The sequence below is a fragment of the Giraffa tippelskirchi genome, chromosome 7 (assembly GCF_054371585.1).
Source record: "Giraffa tippelskirchi isolate mGirTip1 chromosome 7, T2T-mGirTip1v1.2.pri, whole genome shotgun sequence".
Lineage (NCBI taxonomy): Eukaryota > Metazoa > Chordata > Mammalia > Artiodactyla > Giraffidae > Giraffa > Giraffa tippelskirchi.
Genome location: NC_137281.1, coordinates 42,848,399 through 42,874,628, shown reverse-complemented (window position 1 = coordinate 42,874,628; position 26,230 = coordinate 42,848,399). Strand labels below are relative to the sequence as shown.

General features: G+C 49.4%; 1 protein-coding gene and 1 long non-coding RNA gene across 8 annotated transcripts in view; both read right to left on the bottom strand.

Moving 5' to 3' along the window:
* ZNF423 (zinc finger protein 423) overlaps positions 1-26,230 on the bottom strand; it is a 469,528-nt gene that overhangs the window by 94,759 nt on the left and 348,539 nt on the right. The gene's annotated exons all lie outside the window — the stretch shown is intronic.
* On the bottom strand, positions 328-26,183 carry LOC145515844 (uncharacterized). The gene is made up of 4 exons (XR_014061051.1): positions 25,840-26,183; positions 25,135-25,289; positions 24,512-24,607; positions 328-484 (listed from the first exon to the last, which is right to left on the bottom strand). It is a non-coding gene; the product is annotated as an uncharacterized LOC145515844 (long non-coding RNA).

Genomic DNA, 26,230 nt, shown 5'->3' with positions numbered 1-26,230 from the left:
AACCAAACCTAGGGGGAAGACAGGCTATCTGTTGCTCCAGCCTTGCTGATGTAGGTTTACCCGTTACTCCCATGTAATCAGAGAACATTAAACATTTCTAAAGTCTCCTCTTTTTTCCATGGCTGATTAAGCAGTTGGGAGCAGAGACTTTACTGTGAAAAAAGCAAACAATTATGTGCTATCCGAGGTAAACATTACCTGAGGAATGGAGGCTAAGATGTGCAGCCCCATTGTCAGTAGGGATTATCATTATAATACTTAAAATAACATTTATAACACTTACTGAAATTACACGAACGAAGTCTGCAGAGACACAGAAATGAAATCAGCTCAATGTGTTTTTATAAGAATACTGAAATCTCTTCCCTTGGAGGAAAGTTATAGGCATTAACAGTTTTTGCCGGGCCTCCATTAGCTGGTAAAATTTGAATACTGTTTCTTAGGTGAGCTCTAATCTTCTTTGAATCCTCCCAACACATTTTATCTGTAAAAAAATTGTAGTTAAAAATTTAGTTTGATGGAATGATATTTAAGTGTTTTTCCTCATCTAACTCCCTGAAAGCACCCCAGAGAGTCGCCCTGTAATTTGTTCAAACGAAATAATATTTTCGTTTCCCCGTTTCTCTTGTTGTCTTGTATGATGAAAAGTAACATTTCTTTTCTTTCAATCCTATTAAGTGAGGCTCGAGGAATGCCAGCCACTCAATCCAAATGCGATCTGGCAGTCAGGCTCTCTGCTTAAAAAATGGGGCCTGCCAACCCGGGTTTCCTTCAGGAGTTGACATGTCACCGGGCGTTGGAGCCTTGCATTTCCAGAGCAATAACTGGGGTTCCCAGCAAGCAGAGTGGGTTTTTTCCTTCTTTCTCTCTTTTTCAGCTGCCACACTGGGCTCCTCGGTCACTTGCATATCCTCGTCTCCCCGCACCCCTGCAGCTCACCATGCTCACGTCTCCTGAGCCTTCCTGACACTTGCCTTCAAACACGGAGGCTCTGGCCCTGTCTCCAACTGCAGGCCTCCCCCTCTTGGCCAGTCCTTCGAGGAAGAAAGGGGCATCTCGTTCCTTCCTGAATCTGCTGAGTCCCCCTGATTCCTCTTCCCATCCTATGTGATCTCCCTCCACACTGCTGGCATCAACAAAGGCAGTTCAACTCACAAACTCCAGCACAGTCTTCAAAACTGGCTATCAAATGTCACCTCCTCCCTGAAGCCCTCCCCAGCACCCAAAGGCATCCATGCTTCTGTTATACTTTGCCAAGGCTTTGCCTGCATCCAGAAAGATGTGATTAAATAAATTATGGTGCAGCAATCTGATAAAACACTATGTATACTCCTTATTTTCTTTTTTATGGAGTGAAACCAAATGAGTTGATATGGAAATGAGTCCAGAGTAAAATGCTAAATGTGATGTAGGAAAGATGCACAATAACAATTATAATTGATCCTATTTGAATAAGACATGTGCATATACATAGAAAACTCCTGGACAACACATAAAAATCAGTAAGGGTGGGGGGGAGTGATTTCTGGGGAGTGAAAATTGGGGGAGGAGCCACAAAGAAGAGACAACATATATTCTTTTACACTGAGTCTTTTTTCCATGAGCAGGGATTGCTTCTCTGATTACAAATAATAATAAAGTCCATCTATGTTAATGAAAAAGACTTAGTAGTGTCATTTTATTTTGTTTTTTGGCTGCATTTCACAGTAAGTATGTGGGATCTTAGTTCCCCAACCAAGGACTGAACCCATGTCCCCTGCGTTAGAAGTGCAGACTCTTAACCACTGGACTGCCAGGGAATTCAGTAGAACCATTTTGAATTTCTAAATTTAACTCACTGGACCAAGCACCATCACTAATTAACAGTCTTATCACACAACCTTTGCAATGGACCACACTCGCTGTCTATATCTACATGCAAATCTCTTGCCAACATTACAAGCACTAATTCACTGTATATATGGAAATGCTCTAAAGATAAGATTCTCTTAGTGCCCTACTCAAACCTAAGCTCTGACGTCCACTCTCTACCCCTGGCTGGCTGGGAAACAGAAGGGAAGACGAGCCAAGAAGAACCACAGTGTGGCCTCAGAGGCCATCCCTGAACTACCAGCTTAGGCAATAGTGAAGGGCCTTACCTGAGGGCCACAAACGGTCAAGTTTTTGGAACATTTTGACTCACCTCATTTCCTGTACATTGCCACTCTTGGATGAAAGACTAGCTAGAACAATAGGGCCAGGGAAACTGTCAGGGCACAGACATTTGGGTTCTTCAGATAAAGCTGCCATGTGATATTAGAAAAATATATTGTGATTAGCGAATTATACCCTAAATGGGAAAAAAGGCACAGTGGCACCATTTCTGTTTTGTATGCATGTCAGTGAACCAAAATTATTGAAAACATTTAGGCACAGAAACATTAAACCTAATGATTTTATTCTTATGACAAACTGTCTTAACAAATATGTGTGTGTGTGCTTAGTTGCTCAGTCGTGTCCGACTCTTTGCAACCCCATGGACTGTAGCCCACTAGGCTCTTCTGTCCATGGGGATTCTCCAGGCAAGAATACTGGAGTAGGTTGCCATGCCCTCCTCCAGGGGATCTTCCCAACCCAGAGATCGAACCCAGGTTTCTCACATTGCTGGCAGATTCTTTATAGTCTGAGCCACAGGGAAGCCTCTTAACAAATATATTACTTAACAAAAGTGCTCACACACTCTACATGCATTTCACACACACACAAACACACATGTACAAATGCAACTCTAATGCAACTGTCCAGAGGGTGAGGTAGCTGAGGTTGGAGACTGCACCAAATCCACACCCAGGAACACCAAGGTGGTTAGCATCGTGTGACACAGCACTGGGGAACAATCAGTAACATACAGTCATCATGTTCAGGTAACCTGTGTAACCAAGGAAGGCAACCCTGGGAACAGCAACAATCTGCCCAGGAGTTGAGGATTCAAATGATTTCTGCTACTTTGCTTTGTAAGTTAAAGGAAAATGAAATTCTTTTAAATTATGGGCTAGAATAATGGGCTGGAGGAAGTTAGATTCGGGGATGCTGAGGGCTGAGTCCGTCCCAGACCTGGCTTGTTCAGAGCAGAGACAAGGCCTAGAAGGAGGCTGGAATGACCACATATGACCAGGTGCATAGGCTTGCAAGCTTAGACAATCCTTTTCTTAGATACTGGATTGAAGGCACCAACACCCACATGCCCAGGAAAGTAAGACACAGGAATGCAAATCATGGAAATGGGGCTGTGGATGGCTAGTGTGGGGGCAAGAGGCCTCTGTGCAGCCTATTTCAAATAACAAAGAAGACGCCGCCCCAGCAGCCCCCAAGTCCCTTAGTTACTAGCTGTGGGTGTAGTATGGCACAGGTCTGTTAATATCTGACATATTAGGACCCGGGTGTCTACCACGCAATGAACTCTGAGTGGTGCTATCTATTGCATAAGCCTGGGGCATCCCTGTCTCTGTCCTAAAACTATATTTTCCAAACTTGACCTTTGATTTTCTTGGACTTTTCTAGCAAATCCATACCACACCCTTCCCAACCCATTCTAATGGAACTGCTGGGATTATCTGTATTAGTCAGCTCAGGTCGCCGTAACAAAACACTGCAGACTGGGTGGCCGAAACAACAGAAATGTACTTTCTCACAGTTTGGAAGCTAGATGTCCAAGATTGAGGTGTCAGCAGGGTTGGTTTCTTCCAAGGCCCCTCTCCTTGGCTTACTGATGGCCCCATCTTTCTGTGTCCTCACGCGGCTTTCCCTCTGTGTGTCCAAATTTCCTCTTCTTATACAGACAACAGTCATCTGGAATCAGGGCCCACCCAAACAGCCTCCTTTTAACTTGCTCACCTCTTAAAAAGCTGTCTCTAAATACAGTCACGGAGAAGGCAATGGCACCCAACTCCAGTACTCTTGCCTGGAAAATCCCATGGATGGAGGAGCCTGGTAGGCTACAGTCCATGGTGTCGCTGAGAGTCGGACATGGCTAAGCGACTTCACTTTCACTTTTCCCTTTCATGCATTGGAGAAGGAAATGGCAACCCACTCCAGTATTCTTGCCTGGAGAATCCCAGGGACGGCGGAGCCTGGTGGGCTGCCGTCTATGGGGTCACACAGAGTCGGACACGACTGAAGTGACTTAGCAGCAAATACAGTCACAGTCTGAAGCACTGGGGGTTGGAGCTTCAATATACAAATTTAGTGGAGCGGGAGACCTGGGTTCGATCCCTGGGCCGGGAAGATCCCCTGGAGAAGGGCATGGCAACCCACTCCAGTATTCTTGCCTGGAGGATCCCACGGACAGAGGAACCTGGTGGGCTACAGTCCAGGGGGTTGCACAGAGTCAGACGTGATTGAGCAACTAATACACACAGTCAGGTCTCTGTTATTCCAGAAGGAAGGAGCTCACCTCTCTCATCCATGTCAGCCCCAACCCCACCACTGCATCCATGAGATGCACCTTCCCCAGGCTTCTGTGGGTGGGCCTCAGAAACAGTGGTGGATTTCCAGGGAAGGATGACATGCTTGCTACCCTCTTGTCCAAATAACCTTTTGACTGTGGCTGAAGCTACTTGAGAATAACCTCACCCAGCACCCTACCAAGAGCCCTTCAGGGGACTTCCTTGGTGGTCCAATGGATAAGAATCCGCCTTGCAATGCAGGGAACCGGGGTTCGATTCCCGGTTGGGAGACTAGGATCCCACATGCCGCAGAGCAACTAAGCCCGTGTGCCACAACTAGGGAGTCCGTACGCCACAACAAAAGGTCCTGCATGTCACAACAAAGACCCAACACAGCCTAATAAATAAATATAATTAAAAAACAAAAGAGGAGCCCCACAGGACGAACAAAGCCCGCCCACGTGGAGGACCCAGTGCAACTAGAAATAATCTAATCAAGGTCAAAAGGACAGAGTCATGGGTGCCCCCAGATAACAGACATCAGTAGGATGGGAGGTCACTCAAGATAGAGGTAAGAACTCAGCTTCTGAGCCTTCATTGTTTAGTCGCTCAGTCATGGTCGACTTTTTGTGACCCTATGGACTATGCCCACTAGACTCCTCTGTCCATGGGGTTTCAGTAATACTGGAGGCAATAATACTGGAGTGGGTTGCCATTCCCTTCTCCAGGGGATCTTCCCAACTCAGGATTGAACCTGCATCTCCTGCATTGGCAGATGGATTCTTTACCACTGAGCCACCTGGGAAGCCCCCTGAAGGAGCAGTCAAAACTGCCCCTCCCATCCCCACCCAGGTTCCCCTGAAATCCCGCATCCCTCAGACCAAGGTACCCACAGTCACCTCATCGCTCTTGAGCAGCCAGGCAGTGTTGCACAGTCGGGGGTGAGGGGGGGAGACTTCGACGTGGTTGGTTTTTAGTCGTAGGCATTTTTAAAAGTCTATTCATGTGTGAGATGCAGCCTTCCTCTGCCACGGAGGGCATGCTTCGCAATCTGAATCGGCAAATTTGTTAAGTGACTGTTGAGTCTAATGTTATACCACTATTCTGCCTCTCGTTAGCAACACAAATTACCGGCAATTAGCTGGCTGACTGTTCAAAGGCAGTTCAATTTCATGTATAAAGAGAACTATATAATGCTTAATGTATCTATCAAATGTAATAGCCCAAACAAAATTAATGATATGAATACAATGAGTGCTTATATGGGATAATTACAAGGTGTCCATCAAGAGAAGCTGCTGTAGAGTCAGACGAACAATTCAGGCAAACAATCACCCAAGTTGTCAAGGCTGGTCTAGGTCACTCAGAGAAAAGTCATCGGGGGGCCACTGTGAACCCCCAGGCTTAGCCTGTGACAGGGCAGGAAGGCCGGCTGCCACATAAGCCGCGGTTTCAAACACGGAATGAAGGAAGACTTTGGGCAAACCCCTGAGACTCCATTTCCTCATCTGTAAAATGGGAAGAAGAGCACCCGCCACTCAGAACCCTAATCTGGCACAACACAAGCAAATCGAGAAGAAAGAGCTTTGCTGACTCTGCAGGCCTCGCCCGGAGGAAGGTGGCGATTGCTGTCTCTGTCACAGTTATTACGTCAGAATTTCCATGGTGAGGCCCACGTCACCGACGGAGTAGCGTGGCATGATACAAACCACACTTCCATTTAATTACCACCTTTTTTTTTTCCCCCTCCGGTAACTAAACATTTTCCTCTGCTCAGTATCCCTGGAATGGCAGGGCCATTCCCAGTGTATTACTTGCATATCTATAATTAAATAATTAAGAATTGTTCAAGCCCTTCCAAACACAACAAAAGGCGATGATTATTTCAAACCCACTTTAGGAAAAGTCAAGCCCCTATTCAGCTCCATTTTTTGCTAATAGTTATGCAAGGCTGCACCAGCAGCATTCCCTCTTGCATGCCAGCACACCAATAAATTAAGATATTCCTGGCCGCATCTGCACGAGGGAAATTAGAGCATTACCTGGTCCCCGCCAGTGTGCCAGCTCAGAGCGGCAGGCGCAGCCCACGCTGGGCGACCAGCTGTCTGCGAATGTGGTGTGTGGATCACAGCTCAGAGCCAGGGGATCTCTTAGGACGCCTGCTCTAATATCACAACTGCCTCGCTGCAGGACTGTTCCCTTCACAGCACAGTATTCAAACACTTCTTCTGCCTCTTTCTTTCCAGCTCCAGACCAGGGAGAATCAGGACCCAGGGCCTCCAAGCTGGTCCCCGGATGCTGAAATGTGCATGGCTGATTTTTTTTCCTGCTCGCCCTGAGCCCTTGCTGGAGAGAACAGCAGCGAGGCACTTTGTCTTCTGAAACCCCAGCCCCAGCTGCCCAGGAGGAGGGGTGACCTCGTTCCTGGTGGGTGTAGCATCACCGGGCACAGCGTCTTTGGCTTTGATGGGGACAGACGGCCCTTGTAGAGGCTTAAACACCAACATGATTTCAAGATGGTTCACACAAGCACAAACTCACTGTCCCCAAAGAAGGCAAAGACCCAGTTTCCCAGAAATGGATAGAGGCTTCTGACCTGAGCTGCTAAGTTCAAGTGTGTGTACAACTCAAGAGACCACCTTCAGCCTCCACAGTGTTCCTTTAAGTTTGAAACCCCCTCTCCACAGGGCTCCCCAGACCCTAATCATGACAGACAGGCCCCAGAAATGGCCCCTGGCTTTAGACAAACAAAAGCAAAGAATGGAGCGCCACTGGCCTCAGGTCTGGCAAATGTGCAAGGCATCCAGGGTGCAGCCTCCTTGGCAAACAGAGATGCAGGGCTGGACCAGAGCTGGAGCTCGGCTGGCCAGCTTACAAGCAATGGGGGTCCAACAACTGAGTGGGTAGGGGTCGAAGGGATGAGCAGAAGGAGCTGCTGCTGAGGCCGAGGACTGAGATGAGACACTGACTCTAGGGTGCGGGAGAGGGTAAGGACACTCTCAAGCATGTTGAGCTGGATGGTCAGCAAGCAGCCAGCTGTCAGCATGGAACACAAAAGAGAAGGAAGCTAGGGCTGGAGACCATAGATTTGAGGGTCAGATATGCATGAGGACAAAGCTCAAGGAGTAGTCAACAGGGTCCAGTGGCCTGGTAGGACTACAAAAGTCATCAGCTTCCACAGTCAGGAGTCACTGGTTACCCTGGAAAAAGAGTTTCAAGGAGCATCATGCTTTCTTTAATGCCTCCAAGCTTTGTTTGCAGCCACCACCTAGAATTATTTTTCTCTATTCCCTCTAGCAAACTCCTACTCATCCTTCAGAGGTCCAGCTCAAATGCCCCTCCATTTCAAACCTCCACTGACCACTCCCTATCCCCACATATCTACTCTACTCACACATAATTTCCCAACCCACTCATACTACTTAGGACTTTCCACATCTACTTCTCCGACTGGATTGGAAATTCCCTTAAGTGCGGCAGAGCAGGGGAGGGGGCAGTTCTGATTGCCTTGGATCAGGGTCTCTAGCACTCAGTGCAAAGCCTGGCACAGAACTGGCAGGTAAAGACTAGAGAAGAATAGATTCCAAGCCTAGATCAGAGTCTGAGATCCCATAGATCTTCCCTATGGCAGGGGTGCTACCTGAAGAGGTTGTGTCTGGTGTTGATTCTCCAAACAAAAGAGGTCAGTTACCAGAAGGCCACGGGACTCCTGCATAATGAACACCTTCCTACCCTGAGCACACCTGGCCTCTACCCAAATGGATGGTAACCAGTTCCAACCTTGCCCACATGGGAGCTAAGCCTAACCACCAAAGGACAGAAATCCCTTAGGGTCCCATAGGGCCATGCAAAGTAAAAATAGGATTCTTCTCCCTTTTCCTATATCTGTGCACACTGGGCTACGCCTTTCCCATGGTTTCATAGGTATGCTCAACTCCACCCAAGCTGGTCTCATCAGTCCAAATATGCTCCATCCTTCTCATTGACTTTTCAGATCATTCCATTCTCCGTATCCTCTTTCCATACTCTAGCATTTAATCATAAATTGTTTATAACATGAAATGTTTTCTGTAGCTCTGCCTGCCTCCCAAGGATGTCAGAAACTTCCTACACCTTTCCAATATCTTCCTTGATCTCCAGGAATACAGGCGTTCACTAAATATAGTTGATAGACAAGTATCAGATAGACAGCCATCCCTCAGTATTCACCAAGGAATTGTCCCAGAACCCCTGCAGACACCAAAATCAGAGGATGCTCAAGCCCCTTATAAGATATGGCACAGTGTTTGCATACAACCTATATACATCCTCCCTTTTACTTTAAATCATCTTTAGATTATGTAAAATACCTAATACCATGTAAATGCTATATGTGTATGTGTATGTGTTAGTCACTCAGTCGTGTCTGACTCTTTGCAACCTCATAGTCTGTAGCCTGCCATGCTCCTCTGTCTATGGGATTTCCCAGGCCAGAATACTGGAGTGGGTTGCCATTCTCTTCTCCAGGGGATCTTCCCAACCTAGGGATCAAACCTGGGTCTCTAGCATTGCAGGCGGATTCTTCACCATCTGAGCTACGAGGGAAGCCCAGATGCTATATAAATAGTTGTAAATACTAAGTGAATAGGTAACAGTGGATGGCAAATTCAAGTTTGGCTTTTTGAAACTTTCTGGAATTTGTATTTCCAAATATTTTTGATTCACAGTTGGTTGAATCTGTGGATGTGGAAACCATGGATAAGAAGGGCCGACAAACAGGGCAAATGCCACCTCACTACCCATGGCAGACATTGCCGATCAAGCACCTATCTGCTCTCTGTGATGAATGATTCACTCAGGGAACTTGATAGCTCCTGCCAATCTTACCTGGTGACTGCTCTCCGTGCAAAACAGAAGGAGCGAGTGGAAATGCAGACTTCCGGGTGGCCCCAAGGAGGAACTGCCCAGAGTGCAATGTGCACAGAAGGTGTCGCTTTCTGTGGCTCTCCCCAGCCCTCCCCTGTTGAAAGCTGATGAGGTCACAGAGAATCAGGAGAAACAAAGAGGACCACCATCCTAATTCTCAGCATTTCTACCCAGAGTCACTGCAGGACCTCCTCCAGCTCGACATTCTAGTTTTCAGCAGCTCAAAGTCCAGAGCACCAGGGGAGAGAGGACCCCATCTCCCTGGGATGTGCCCTTATCCAGGCTTCTGGCTGCCCACACAACCAAAATCAGACAAAGAGATAAAACGAAAGGTGGGGAAACTATGACGCAGTTCATTGGCTGTCTCTAATATTCATTTATAAACATTCTTTCTTCCTCCTTTGCTACTTGCTCTTCTCTGGGCTAGGAAACGCAGCTCAAGACCTGATCTGGGTATCACTTTTCAAATGCCCAAATCCCTGCAAAGGTTTAGTGTCTAGCTGTGTGCATTTTGCTCCGTATTAACATGTTCAATGGAGTACTTTGATTTTTTTTTTTATCTAGACGCCAGAAGCTGGTGAATATATGCTTCATAGCTTCAGATAAACCTTTTGTTCTTCTGGGGCTGATCAGCTGGTAGAGCAGCGAGAGGGAGAAGGGGAGGGGAATTCACAGGGGCTCAGCGGTTTCAAAAAGTCAAATTACCTCTGAGCCATAGCAAGGCTGATAATTTAAATGAAAAAATATATATACAGGCTGCAGCACACAACACCGTCTCTGGTAGGACTTTTAATGAAGCCCCAGTTGTGATGACACTGAAGCCGGGAACGCTACAGTGGGATAATTACTTGGCTCCCACACAGCTGAGTTCCATAGATGCATTATTAACGGCACATTCCTCGCCATAACGAGAGCTGAACAGAGGTAAGCTCCGCAGACCTTGGCGTCCGCCATTAGCGGCCTGGCGCAAACACAAATGAGTGTTTTCACAAAAGCTTGCAAAGGTTGTGAAATTCCAGTGAATCCTGTGCTGGGAGGTAGAGATGGGGCAGGGATGAGGGGAAGGGAGGAGAGGAAGTGTGTGTGTGTGTACACATGTATATGTACACACACACATCCCTATTTGGTCCACACAGACGTGACCAGAGATGTCACCTTTCCTTGCACAATGTACTTGGAATAAGGCAACCTGGGAAATTATGGAGTCAGAACACATTGATTTTCCTGCAACAGATCCGGGCAGCAGCCCTGATGAAGAATTACAGAGGAAACACAATAACCTAATTCTGCTCCAACCTGGCTGAGCCGCGCCCGCAGCCCTGAGTTCACCTGGCCAGGGCCCCAGGCCGGTGCCCCCTGGCCTGGGCACACTGCACAGCTGGACTTCCGACTGGCAGTACTGCTGGGCAGTACCCCCTCCTCAACCCCAGCTCCACCCCCAGGCCACCGTGCTCTCTCAGGCCACATTCTCAGAACACGAAGGGTGAGCCGCTGCCTCAGAGTCCAAGGGTCTGAAGGAAGGGGGTAAGCCACAGACATGGGTATTCTTGCTCCCCGATCACACCCCCATTGAAGTCGGGGACAAAGACGCACATGCTGTTACTCAGCACCAGAGGGACCCTATGCACGTCCCACACAGAGGCCCTCGGGCACGGGGGTGACTTAGAGGAGACTGCTGGGAAGCCGGGGCCTGGTCCTGCGCTTCCCCATGGTCTTCTCCTTGGTTGCGCTTCCCCTGGAAGCGTCTGTTTCAAGGTGACCCTGTTTCGCGAGTTAGCCCCAGCGTCCCCCGCCTGCTCACAGAACCAGGGGCCTCCCAGTAATTAACACCCGCACTTGATGAGGTCCAGCTGGCAAACTGAAGCGATGCCAGCATCCTCCACTCAACAACCCGGGCTCCTCCAGGCGGGCCCCAGCAAGGGCCCCTCCCTCCACGGCTGTTCTGGCCACCCTGTTCCCGGAGAAGGTGAAAGTCGCCCATCCAGCATGGATGTTCGTAGGAAGTTGTTTATAATAGTGAAAAGGTAAAGTTCCAAAGGGGAATTTAAACTGTGGCACTTCTGAGAAGGGAACATCAAGTGGCCACCAAAAATGATGGTGTAGAGGTATATGTGTGCTGACATGGGGTGTTATCACCATATCTCATTGGAGGAAACAGTTACAAAATAGTATGGACATTATAAATCCATTTAAAACTAAACACGTGTACAAAAAAATACGTGGTGATTCCATTCGTATAATGGATCAAAAACAGGCACCACAGTCTTGGCTGTCTGAAGTCAGGATCATGGTTATTCTGGAGAGTGGGACTACAGGGGCCAGGAGGTGGTCTTGTGGGGTGTAACTGACGCTGGGTCACGGAGCCAGCACAGTCCGTGCTGATGGATTCTGTCTGGGAGAATGCAGCGAGCTATACGCTTATGTCATGCAAGCTTTCCTGTGCTCAAGTGATGCATCAGTAACAAGTCATTACATATTTATTGCTATGTGTACTTCTCTGTATAAATATCAAACTTCAATAGGTTTTTTAAAACAGTGTTTACACGTGTATGAACACAGAGTCAGGAACGGTAAACACCACATTGTTAATAGCAGTTTTCCCTCAGGAGGTGAGGATAAGGGTGATCGCTATCTCTCTCTATTTATCAGCATTTTTTTTTGGTAAGGAAAAAAAGTGGAAAAAAAAAAAGAAAACAACTTAAAAAAGAGAGGTATGACTTGCCCAAAATAATAAGGAACATCACCAATTAGCAAAATAAATAATAACAACCACCACACATCCTTGTTTGCTTAACAAAGAAAAGACTCAAAAGCAGTTTGGGGCCTGTTTTCCCAGAGCCTTCTGGATAGAGGCGCCCCTAGAAATACAGAGACAGAATTCTTCTGCAGAAGTCACTTGTGGAGTAAACTGTTTTTCCCTGGCCTGGCCCGGGAGCCTTGTGAACCAAAAGGTAAATAAACAGCCCTATGTGCCAGTTCCTCACTGCAAAGCTTCTCATGGTCACCCACGCTGCAGGAGCCGCCACGTGTGACCAGAACGTAGTTAGACAAAAGGCAAAGCAGGCGAGAAGTTCAGACCCACTCGGCAAAGGTCACACAGACGCCTCTCCTCAACCAGGGCTCACCCATCACGGGGTTATCCCCTCCCCTCCTTGCTGATTTCAGATCACTATCTAAGAGACTCATCTCAACTCCTCTGTTACCCAGTTCATAAGCCCAATTTCCCACTGATGTTCAAAAACCAGGTGAGAAGACATAGGTTAGCCAGGTTTTAAACTAGACACAGTTTGTAGGGGAAGAAGTTGGTCATCCAGGCCGACTAATCATTTGCACCCCCCAACCCAAGCCAGTATCCCTTAAATACCTAATCAAGATTTATCGAGGAGCAAGAGGAAGGTTGCAGTTGGAGAGTGGGAAGAAGGCGGGGACCCCTGGTGGCGGCTGCAGGCTCTCCGATACTGTCCCCAGCAATCCACTTCTGACCCCAGACTCATCTGCACACAGCAGAACAAAAGCTCTGGCAGGAGCAGCCCCCACCCCTGGGAAGTTGTTAGGGAAGCTGGTCCCTTAAGTCTGCTGGGACCTCCGCGGGCACCTTCCTCCAAGAAGGCCCATCTGGAGAGACTTCTGGTTGGTTTGCAGCACCTCCTGCAGGTGGGCTTCCAGACTCTGCCCTGCCTCTGTGCTGGTTTCTCCCTGTGGCAAGTGGAAAAGCCCAGTCGGAGCCCTAGCTCACATTCCTGGGTCAAAAGGGGGCCTTGGATCTCCAAGGAGCCCCTGCCAGCATGCCATGCCAGCATGCCACCTAGGCCACTTCCTTCGGAAAAGGGGTGGAGATTATTTAGCAAAGCACAAGAAGAGGGGCGACCAAGAACTCTGCCAGTGGCTCAGAAGGTAGCAATTTCTATCTGCGATGCCCTCCAGCGTCCCTGGTGGAATGGTGGTGATCTCATCACCGGACCCAGCCGAGGAGGGCCCACAGCACCCGAGGGGCCCCCAGAGGCAGCTCCCCCCTACCCTGCAGGACATCAGTATGAACTGTTGTCCTAGATTACTGGGGATAGGCCAAGCTGGGAGAAGAGGAACCCACTCCACCCCCACCCCCCAACCAAAGTCACTAGCAGCACAAGGTAAGCCCTTGAAGAAGCCCCTCTCCCAGCTGTCTGCCCTTAGCGGAGGGGCAGGGGCCTCCAGGCAGAGGCCCTGGTACTGGCCTCCCCCAGCATGAAAAAGAGATATTTTCTGGATTAAGAACCAAAAGCACCAGACTTCCTCTGGCAGATTGCTCTGGGTGTTCTGAGACCAGGGTCCAGTTGTCTCTCTCTTTATTAAAAATTCCACACTTCCCTTCCCTTTGGAACCTCTTCCCTGCATCCTCTCTCCTCCCCTTCCACCAGAAAGTTTGATGCAAAGAAATGTTCACACACCTGCACTAGTCCAGCCAGAAATCTCAGTGCTGGGAAGCCCCCAGGCCTCTCCCAAGGAAAGGGCTGGTTCCTCAACAGAGGGATGCTTGTCTGCCTGTCTGTCTCTATCTCTCTCACATACACACATAAACACACACACACAGTCACAAACTCAGAAACATGCAAGTACACAGAGGGAACTGTCTGTCACTCACTGAAGTATACACATACACACACACACACACACACACACTAAAAGAAATATAAACATATACACAGAGAGACACATACAAAAACAGAGAAAAATCCCACAGATGCAAATACACAGAATCAACAAATACACAAGGCCACAAACATACCCAAATCCAAAACACAGAAACAAACCCACAGACAGCAAATATACTGACCAAAAACCACACACACACTAAGACACCAAAACTCATAAACTGAAGATGCAGCAGGAAACCCACAGGCATGCAAACGTACAGACTCAGATAAATACAAGCTACACACAGACCTTCAACAGCAAGACAGACATACAGAAACCAACACCCAGGCTCAGAGACACACCCTCAGATAAGGCAGTCAATGCAGACGTCGGGGAGAGCCAGGAGGTTGGCAGCAGGCTAGTTATTATAAGACTGGACCTCGATCAGCTGTTCCATGCATGCAGGCAAGGCTCAGACAGGCTTTTTCAGAACTCCTTGATGACCTCTTTCCCGTTTAGGTCCTTAAACTCCCCCTCCCAATCCGGACCATTTTCAGAGACACTTCCCATCACAGTGACCAGTGGAGGGCAGGGAGCAATGCAGGGGTGAGGTTGGGGGGCGACGGTTGAGCGGGTGTGTGGAGACTTTCTCTTGCATCTCTTGTTCGTTTTTCTCCCAAACAAGGACTGTACAAAAGGAGGGCTCCCTGCCACCCAGGCTCCAGATGGAGGTTCCCATGGGGCAAACCCACACCTCACTGACTATAGACAGAATGTGAGAATCAAGGTCAAATCTTCATAAACCACAAGACTAACCTGACCTCCCAGTAGCCTTGAATCCCACCTGCATCTGAATTCTGCTAAAGCACTCCAGAGTGTCTTCACACCGTCCCTGCCCTCAGACCCCTTTAGCCTATCTGATGGGAGAGTAGCAACTCTGATACTCAGCACGCTACTGGTAGGATTCACAGCGAAGAATTCTATTTTAAAAACACAATATCTATCAACATCCCTACCCAACAATAGGCTGACAATATTTTAATTTTTGCACTTAGTTCTCAACAAATAAATGAGGGAAGGAACTCCAACTCTGAACTCAGTTTCACTAATCTTGAACCATCCACGGAAAATAGCACCAAACTTTTATACCCCACTCGCTTCCTGGAAAATAAACACATCAATTGTCTTTTTAAACCTCTATAGTATTTTGTCAATATTTTTTTTATTACAGCAGAGAATGTATAAATATTTTATTATAAACCAAAGGCCTAAAATAAACAGTTTAGTAAATAGTTATTACATTACAAGGAAAAACATCTGTGGAAACTGCTTTCCATGTAATTATTCTTGCTATTTTACATTAGCGCTCAACGTGAATTTCTTTGGCACTAATGTTTCACTTGTTCTAAATCTTCCTCCTTGTTGCTATTATTAAAATCTTAAAAAGGTGCCAAATCTTAAATGAAGAAAAAAAAATGATTCACTAGAAATTATTCATATCACAGTGAGCCGCTACTAAACCTGGCAGGGGTGCAGTATTTTCGGTGAAATTAACATAAAATATACAACTGCAAATTATCCAGGAAATAGCTATGTTCTTTACAGCATGCTTTTACATTCGGAGGAAAAAAATGTTCTCCTTCTTCGTCTTCTCGTGCAAAGCCACAAACAGCTCCATTCCGGCAAGTTTTAAAGGAAAAGTAATAGATTTGTCAAAGGAGTGAGGGCTTTGAGAACAGACTAACAAATAGCTCATGGGTGGATCAGCCTTAGGTAATTACCAGAGACAACATCAGAAACACAGCGAAGGCAAGAAAAACAGCCTGCAGGTTTCTTTCCCCTCGATTCCAGAGAATGTATTTCCTCTCGCAGGCCTCAGCTCTTTCTCCTAAACACAAGAAAAACTGTAACACCATGTAAAATGCAAATCTTGCTGTAAATATTTTATAAAATTGTTGCATACATCCCAAAAGCTATAGGTCTTAATTGAGAGCGGGTGATTTTTCTAGTCAATATATGGAAATGGAAAATGCTAATTTGTGTTTTTCTACTTATGAAAAACCCTGGAGAACAGCAAGCACAAATGCACTCACTTTAATATTATAAATATAATTTGGCTCCCTCTTTACCATCCCCACAGCCCTGGCTTTTATCTCCCCGTGGCTGCAGGAGGAGAGATGCAGACACTTTCACAGCATCAGCCCGGGAAGACGGCCTCGGATGATGGCAGGGGGGACGTCGGGCACCTAGCTATGTGCCCCTGCTCCCACTATCTGCACCCCCGGAAAGGGGCAGAGAGGGGCCCTGTGCCAGGAGGCACTGCCTGGCTTTCTGTTCCCTGAGGCTGAGTGAAGGCAGGAGCCTTGGCCACGTGGTTCCTCTCTCCCCTGGTGGCCCTGCTTGGGCCTCACGCTCCCTCTGACCATCTCCTAGCTCCTTCTGGGCTGGGAGAGGCCTCTGTGAGGGCTGCCCCGGGAGCTGCCGTGATGAACAGGAGCGGCTGGCGAGATGGCCGGGGTGGCAAATGCAGGTCTGCAAACTCCAAAGAGAGATGAAGGTCTTTGCCAGCAAGTCCCCAAGAGCCAGCCCCTCCCAGCAAGCGGACCGCTGCTCCCTCACAGGCCCACAGCCTACACCTCACATGCCCATCCCATCAGGAATACACCTAGACCTGCACTGGCCACATGTGCCTGCTGGAGCACTTGGAATGCGGCTCATTCCCAGCACAGAATGTACACCTGACTTTGAAAGCTTAGCTGGAAAAAGCGAATGTAAAAAACTCTCATTAACAACTTTTGAAGTTGATTTTACGGTACAATCATTATATTTTGGATATATTGGGTTAAATAAAAGTATTTTATTCCATCTGTTTCCGTTTAGCTCTTTTCAACGCAGCTTGTAAACATTTAAAATTACACACATGGCTTGCGTCTTGTTTCCCTTGGACAGCCAGCAGCCCGTGTTGCGTTCACGCGTGTGAGCGGCTCTCTTCCATACTGCGTAAGTAAGATGTCCCCAGCTTTACAATCCGAGAGCTCTACAGTCCTCAGAGTCTGGGATGCTAGGATTCCATAAATCCATATGTCTATAGTTCTAAAAAAGCACTGCGATGCTAAGAGATTCTATTACTACTGCTCCCCAGCATTTAACAAAGGCTTTACGACACCAATCCTCTGGCCAGGGTCTTGCCCAGTCCTCGATCAAAGAGAGCTCAAGTATTTGGCAATCACAGCCCCCTTCCCCCACCCTCTCGGGAACCCAAACATAGCTCCCCCTCCCTGCTCCACACCCCCAGGAGCCTCCCCCTGCAACTCCGGCCTTCCCTGCTCTCTCTGCCCAGAATGCAGAACAGGTCCTGTTGGGAGAGCTTGTCAATCACACACAGCTCTCACCCCGTGTGTTATCTGCCTCCTGGAAACCGTTCCTCAACTTCTCTTCAAACGTGTGCATTTGAAGAAAACAGCCAGGAAGCAGAGAGGGTGCTAAGAAGGGCACACTTGGAGCTAAGCGACCTAGGTAGAGGGGAGGCAGGTGGCTCAGTGGGTAAAGAATCTACCTGCAATGCAGGAGACACTGGTTCGATTCCTGGGTCAGGAAAGATCCCCTGGAGGAGGGCATGGCAACCCACTCCAGTATTCTTGCCTGGAGAATCCCACAGACGGAGGAGCCTGGCGGGCTGGGTCTCAAAGAGTCGGACACGACTGAAGTGACAAAGCATGCCAGAGCACCGCCTGGGCAGAACTCCAGTCTGTGCCCTCCTCAGCTGGGACGGAAAGCTTTGACACATTACTGAATCTCTCCTTGCCTCAGTTTCCTAACCTGTCAAATAGGAACAATACACCAGTTTATAAAATTGGGGGTGGGAGGGAGTTGAAATAATGCAGGTAAGGTGCTTGGATATAGGATACACTCCACAAATAGTAGCTCTTACTATTTTTCCTATTATTATCATTTTTTTCATTCCAGAGCTGTTCCATGACTCAAAGTCCTCAGGTACTTGAACCAACATTCCTGGGGCAGAAGCAGGGGTGGGGAACTGGTTGCAAAGGCAGAGTGAGGACTATGCAGAGGGGAAAGTGGGGGGCGCCAGGAGGACCTGACCTCAGTGTGGCCAGATTGCACCCCTGGGCAGAGGTTCCACTGCACGAAAAACTCAGGGAGGGGTGTCCAGTCCTCCAGAGCCTCAGGGCCCACCCTCCTGGGTGTGCAGAGACACTCAGAAAGTTCAAAGGGAGAGCTGCTTGCTGAAGAAACCCACTGATTTACTTCCAAGCATTTTTGGTCATGTATCACCAGGGAAATAACCAGGGTGAGGGACAGCAATAGTAGGACTCTGATGGAAATTGTTTAAAATCAGTGTGGCAACTTTTTGCTGTAAATGGTCACTTACAGAGGGCCTTCAGATATTAGGGGGACCATGTGAAACTTCCATTTTCTGTAGGTCAAAAATTGGATGTTCAATCTAATAGCTTTAAGACCTTAGAGCCAGGTGTCCCCCTGCAGGGAACACAAGGTTGCATTGTTTTAAGGAAGCCCGTTTCTGAACTCTACCCTGGACACCTCAGGCTGAAAAGAAACCCCTCACGTGCACACACATAGACACACAGACATGCACACACGTTAGTTTACTTGCCTCTGAACTCACTTACAGATTATGAATAAACAAACCAAGAAAAGGAGGGAAGAAAGGAGGGAGGAGGCCAACTCATCAAGCCCATGCAATGGCATACTTTCATTGTACAAAGAAAAAGGCTGGGGCTCACCAGGCAGTCTTTAAAAAGCAAAGAAGCCCTTTCTCCATACACTATTCCCCATGGCAATCAGTGGACAGAAGTGCATGTCCAGGTAAAACCAACTGATAAAAGAAGAGGCTCCCTTGATGGGCCAAGCACTTGATGTTGGATATGTCAATCCTCTCATTTCACAGATGTGTAAACCGAGACCCAGAAAGGTTAAGGAACCCGCACAAGATCACACAACAAATGGGTGGCAGGGCCGGATCCCAAGACCTCAGAGCCACAGGCCACAAACAACACGCCAGGCTCAAGCCTGAAACTGGGGTCCCCGTCTGGGCTCATCAATCACTCTTCATACCTCACTGCCTCCACTGTCAGATGGAGACCATGACCTGACCTCATCCTCCTCACAGGAAGGTGACTACGATGGCAAGACAAGATACACTGGCAAGACAAGATACACGTGACATCTGGGTTTGAAAAGTTCAAGTCCATTCATTCTTCTTCTTCTCATTACCCATACCTACTAAGTGCTGGACTCTGGCCCAGGCACTGAACATACAGGCAAAAATGACACAGACAAGGCCCCTGGTCCACCTGGAAAGACAAATACCACACAGACAAACACATGAATAAGTGAGACGACTGCAGATTAAGAGAAGCACTATGAAGGAAATAAGACAGAGAGTGGATTAGAGGGACAGGGTCGAAGTGAGGCTCAGCCCCGAGAGGTGACGCCTGGATGTGAATGCGGCAGTGGTGTAGGGGGCTGGAGAGGGACATTCCACACAGAGGGCACAGGCTGTCCGAGAACAGGACAAAGTCAGGTGCAGCGAGAATGGGGTAGCGGGAGGTGGGAGCAGAGGGTGTGGGGGCAGAGGTCATGGGGTGGACAGGACCTTGCAGGCAGAGAGGGTCGGCAGGTAGACCTGCACAAGCCCCCTGGAAAACTGGCTGTGCCAACTCCAACTGAACATTTCCTCGCCCACAAGCCAGCTGTTCAGGAACCTGCCAGCTATGAAAGCAAAGACACGCATGCATATGACCACAGAGAACCCCTCTGCAGACAAGACCCTCTGCAGATGGCCTCAACAGCGCTTATTCATAGCAGCCCCCCATCCAGGAACAACCCAACACCCCAGTGCACAGCCACCTGGAATGTGTTCGTACAGGGGCTCAAACACGGCAATAAAAAGGCGCACACCCCTGATACACAAACAAGATGAACCTCACAAATGTATTGTTAACAGAAGCCAGACCCCAAAACCACACACTGGGGGGTTCCGTTGAGGCAGCTCCAACCACCCTCAGGTGGTAGAGGTCAGAGAAGCGACTGCCCTGCGGAACTGCTGGGGGCAAGGAAGGGGGCTACTTGCTGATGTGGGTGCAGGCTGGGCGGACACACGTAAAGGGCATCAAGCGACACTCAGTGTGTTCGCACCCTTGACTGTGTATAAGTGAGGCCTCCATTCTAAGGGGGGCAACACGGAGAGATCTTCCCAAAGGGCAGAGACAGCAAAGCACCTTCCCTTGGGGCGATTCCTGCACCGGCCCAACGTCACCTACACCCTCTCCACGAGAACGAGGACACCCTGCAGGAAGACAGCCACCCGAAACCAAACCAGCAGAACCAAGAGCCCCCAAACCAACCTCAGGCTTCTAAAATCTGGATGAGTCAGACAAAATTCTGGGCAAATTCTCATCTCCAGTCTCTGAGCCAAGAAGAGATGTGATTGCTCCACCGCCATGGAGACGAGGCCAGGCGTCTCGGAGGCCCAGCGGGCCGCCGCGCGCCGAGGCCCCCGCCACCCTCTCTCCGGGAGCAGGAAGGCAGCCGGCCGACGTTTATTACCCGCCGGCAGCAAGATTGACGGCAGGCCTCCTTTGCCCACATTGAGCCATTAGCGCATAATGGCCCCGAAGGCTCCCTCCGCCACAGACCCAGGCCCGAGCTCGTGGGCTCCAACACCAAAGACACTAATGGCTACCACATTGCCAAAATAAATCATCATCGCTCAGAAGGGGCTCCGGCCAGGCCGGCGGCTTCCAAACTTCATTTTACGGATTTCCCCTTAAAGTGCAGCTGCCTTGGTGAGGAGGTCCTTGCGTGGACACACCATCGGCAAATTTCTCTGATACAGTGTTTTTATAAAGGAAGGATGGAAAGAAGAACGGATGACTATTAATCTACTCAACGCTGCAGGAGTCCACACTGGTGGAGATTCGGAGACTGGAGCAAAATCTCCATTGGAGATTCCCCCAGGAGTTTGACAGTCCAGAGCTGGCAGCAGGAAGTGCCCATGGAATGCATCTGGAAAGTGTGTTCCAGGGAACACTGCTCCCTGTAGACAGATGCTCCATTAAAAAGGGGACTCTATGACCACACGGGTGCAATTTGGCATGGCGCTTGAGCACATGGAGCCTGTAGCCAGATCACTTGGGTCCTAACCTGGCTCTGACTCTTGCTGGTTGAGTCAGAGTAGCCCTAGGCTGGCTACCTCGCCTCTTGATTTCCCCATCTATAAAATGAGAGAATAGGGGGGCCTCTCTGCCCCAAAGTTCTGGATCCCTGTCACTGACAGGGACTGGCAGACATGTGGATGGTACTCCTGTTAAAACTTTGTGCAGTGTACAACCTGCCCAACCACGCCCTGCAGACCTGAGTGCTAAGGGGTTCCTGCACTCAATGAATCCTTCTGGGGGCTGATGTGAGAATTAAGTGAAACAGTTGATATAAAGTGCTTAAAGCAGGACCTGGCACTGAAATAAGAGCTATAGAATTGTTTGTGATCACTATCATCACTGTAACCATCATCATGTTAAAACTCTGAAAGTTTTAACAGGAAGGAAGTCTGGTTAATGGCATGGCATGCTCATTTACTCCATGCTTGCTTCAGTCATGCAATGGCCATGCAATGTCCTGGAAGGGGACATCACTTGCTCAAGGTCACAAAGCTCATGAGGGGAGCACTGACTGGTATCTAGGTCTTCTATCTCCCCAGCTGCCGCTCATCCCCATGGAGGCTCTGACCCCACAGCCTCCAAAGGCAGCACTCTACAAACATCAGTAAAACAGGGCTCTCTGTCCAGGGAGCTATGAGCAGACCCGAGTCCCGGGGAGAGCTCCAGGCTTCTTTCTGGGCCTTGCTGCCCCCATGAGTCCATGCCCAGACCTTAGGATCTAAAGGTGACACGCAGGAACACACAAGGGACTGGAAAGCATCCTTTCAGCCTGCCTGCCTTCTTGGAGCAGTCAGAGCCAGGGTCTCTTTCCTTGAGACTCCTGGGGCTCTTCCTAGACCCCAAGCTGCCCTTTTCTCCAAACCCAAGCTGCCCTCTTTCTCCTTCCTCCACATCGCCTCCCCTGGCATTCAACCCATTTCTCTGGTTGATCTGAAGATCTCATCTGCAAACCTTAGCTTTGGTCATCGAGTCCTGTTCTACCTCTCAATCAAATCTGATTCTGCCAATGCTCAGTTATTTATTATTTGAGTGGCTCTGAATTTCCAGGCCATAAAACTCTCCTAACCTAGGCACTCCAGGCTTCCTGTACTGGACTAGAAATGCTTAATCTTACTCCCTAGAGGCCTCAAGTAATAGAGAGAGAGGTCATAGTCCAGTTCATCACTACCTCTCCCAGGAAGCCCTCCCTAACTTCTTCTGGCTGCCTGTTTCAGTTTACCTTGAACACCATTCTCTCTGACAACCAGTCCTGCCAGCCTGCACATTACCTAACCACCCTCATCCCTGCCCCACCACTGGGCCCTTGAAGGCAGGGTCTGATGAAGACTTGTTCATCTTTTCCCTCCCCTCCATCAGGGAGTACTGAGCTGGGCACTGGGAAGTTATCACAGTGGAAGATGCCCAGAAGAGCCTCAGCAACCCAGGCTGAGGTTGGGGGCGGGGGTGTCAGAGCGGTTGTGCAGAACCAGGTGGGCCAGCTGGCAGGCCACCATGCCATCCTGCAGACCACGGTGAGCGCAGTGAGGCTCGGGTGGGTGCCAGTCTCAGCAGACCCTTCCACTTCATCTAACATGGGGGCAGAAGCAGAACCCAGAAGCCCCACCCAAGTGCCCCCTGCCCAGGAAGACAGGGCCCCAAGGAGAAGGCTCTGCAGGCTGGGGTTGGACCAAATTCTTTCTCAGCGGCGGTACATTTCCAGCATACAGGAATCGTTCCTGCCGATTCAAAACCAGGTCAGAGAAAACCGTCTCTCGTTTCCGGCAGGGGTGAGCGTTCCTCCCGGGGAAGGGCTCCGCAAAAGTCTCCAAACCGAGCACGAGAGACAAGTGGGAACCAAGCCTCATTCCCTCGGTGGCCCCGCGGCTGCCAAAATTACTGACAAACTGACCTACAAAGAGAGTTTCTATTTTATGAGCAAACCCCAAAGGTTAACAGCAGAGCCGCCGGCGGGCGATCCGCACGGAGGAGCGGAAGCTTCCCCAGCAGCGCCCGCGTGGAGCCCGGGCACCTCAGCTTCGCGGAGAAACGTGTCTCTGAAATGCCAAGGAGAATGGGAGGAGCGAAGAAGGAGCTTCCAGAACCCTGGCTGGAGGGGAGAATCTGGGCGTGAGGACACCAGCCCACCTTCAGGTGGCCTCTCTGTCCCAGAGCTGTGGGTCACGGCCACTGTCAAGGGCTGGTTGGGATGACCTCTGGCAAGGCTGCCATGTGGCCCACAGTGTGAATGGTATTCCCCAGAGTTGTGCAGTATACAACCTGCACAACCATACCCTTCCAGCCTGAGTCCTGTGGGGTTCCCGCCATTCAAAGCATCTTGCTCCTATATAGTGCTGGTTTTGTGGGCACATGACTAGTACAGTCGTGGAGGTTTGATATCCCGCAGCTGTCATCTTGAGATTGATTCTTCATTTTTAGAAAATGAATTTTAAAAATTTTTTAGAAAATTCGGGGCTCTGGATTTTCATTTTGCACAAGTTACAGAGCTGGTCCTCCCTTCACGTTGGAGAGCACCAGGGCCACACCAACAGTGTGGACATAGAGAGAAAAGACAAGCAGTTATCCAGCGGATTCATTCCTGAGTAACTGATACAAAAAAGTAAGGAAATAACCAGCATCCATGCTTCCTCATCCTGCAAGTCGCCCAAATGTGGGCCCTGCCTCTGAGGCCTGCCACGAGGAAGGCCAGGGCCAGAGGTGCCCTGGCGATGGGCAAGGGCACACGGGTGCTGAAAGCCTTAAAGGCTTGTGCCCTAATGCAGGAAGAAGCTTTTGATAGCAAGGAACCCATCCGAGACTGAAGGCCCTTGGGTTTTTTCATATTATACTGATGTCTGAGCTGCAAGAAAATCTGGTTTTCGGCAGAGGGTAAGTGACAAAAAGCAAGTCAGAGAGTGAAGGCAGGAATCGGGGCCACTTCGGCAACCCACTGACTGGGCACCCAGGTCCCCCACTGCTGACCCTCAACCCAGACTTGAAACATCAATTGCCACTGACATCAGATCTGCCGACAACCTGGAGAGAGCATCCACCCCATCTAGAAAACGAGCCTGAGGTTCACAGAGGTCTGCAGAACCACCCAGAATCACCCACCAGGCCAGACCTGACATACAGCTCTCCTAATTCCAGTCCTGGTGCGAGGTCTGAGGACACACAGTGACCCGGGATAGAGCCTCTGACTTTCCCAGTGAAATCTTACATGAAACATCAACTTACACAGAGGAACAGAGCTCTCAACCGCCATGTCCCACCCTCTAGCCTCTCCCACCCAGGACCTGCATGGAAAGCCGGGGCTGCTCAGATTGCAATCTGACACCCAGTCATCTAGTGGCCTCATTTCTACCTTCCATCAACACTAAATACCTGCATCACCTCAGAGGGTTCCTAAGTCTCACTCCGTTTCTGCATCCACATTAAGGCATACTGGAGCACTCAGTTCCTTTGATCATGGTCAGCAGCCTCCTGGTCCTGCAATTTGAGATTATTTTCCCATCCTCAAGCCATAGAACAACAAGCAGCTCTTTCCCTAAATCTGATCACAGCACCAAGAAGGCTTGTGTATCCACCCCATCTCTGGGTGCCCAGGAAAGTGAAAGTGTTAGGCACTCAGTTGTGTCTGACTCTTTCTGACCCCGTGGACTGTAGCCCACCAGACTCCTCTATCCTTGGGATTCTCCAGGCAAGAATACTGCAGTGGCTAGCCGTTCCCTTCTCTAGGGGACCTCCCTGACCCAGGGATCGAACATGGGTCCCCTGCATTGCAGGTGGATTCTTCACTGTCTGAGCCACCAGGAAAGCCCCAGGACCACTGCACCACTGCACTAACTGGTTTGAGCAAAGCAGTTTTGAGCAAAACTGCTACTAACCCCCAGTTTCCCAGATTCCTAGGGAATAAGGCATTATTAATTTCTCCCCCAAATTATTACTTTTACCTTGGGTGCTGCCTGGCTTGATCCCTGGGCCCCAGTGCCCACAACAGCCCACTCCTCTCTCACCTGGCCAAGAGTCTGGATGGTTCCAGACACAGTTCTGTTTCCAGGCACAAGCCACAGTCCCCCAGAGTCCCAGTTCCAGAATTCCCATCAGATTGAACCCACCACCAGCAGGCATGGTGTAGAGCAGAATTTCCCAAACTTCTCATGATACAAATCTGAGGGATAAGGTTGGGGGTGCTTGTCAACTATGCAGGCTGCCAGGGCCCTCCCCTGGAAATTCTTACTCAAGAGGCCAGTTTAGGGGCTCCACCTGTTGAACGAATGAGTTGGGGCAATGTGTGTGGAGTTAGACTTAGTGAGTACTTAACAGATGAGAGGAGAGACGGCCCTCGGTCATACACAGGCCTGGTTTGCGGTCACTCCAGTTTCTGGCCATCGGTGTGACTTTGGGCCAGTGTCTGCCCCTCTCTAAGCCTCAGCTTCCTGATGAGTCAAATGGTCAGGTGGTTCGGAAGCTTCCAGCTCTGACCCTTTCATGGCTTCTTCGGAACAGGGAGGCCCTCCCAGACATTGTTTTCTAACAAAGAACTCCAGCTTGCCCTTCCAAAACCAAATGCAGCCTGTCCCGCCTCCTTCCACTCCCCAGAGTAGACCATTGGGCCTCTCTCTGGAAGGAGAAGGGACCACGGGAGTGTACACTAAGGGATCTGTAAATAAATGAAGCCTCCTGCGAGCTGGGCAAGGTGTCTTGCTACAGACACTCACTCGTGACTAAGCTGCCATTCTGAAAATGGAGTCATTGTCAAGCCCAACGAGATTACTGGAGGAAGTCACCCTGATAGTAGTGGAAGCTAAACTCGGAGCTGACTGACAAGTGTCAGCTTTCAGCTCACAGCTTAACACAAGCTGCCGGCTGTGAAACAAGGAGAGATGTGCTGATGATAAAACTTTCAGAGCTGGTCTCAAGGAAAAACAGCAGAGTGAGGAACAGAGCCTCCAAAAGGTGTTTCCTCAACCTTGACCCGGTAATGGGAGGGAGAAGGGAAACATCAGCCAAAGGCTGAACAGGGCCATCACAACTGCTCCCTGGCACTGAGCAAGGTCTGAGCGCCACTCTGAGTGGGGAGAGAGGCAGAGGGCTGTGCTCACAGCTGAC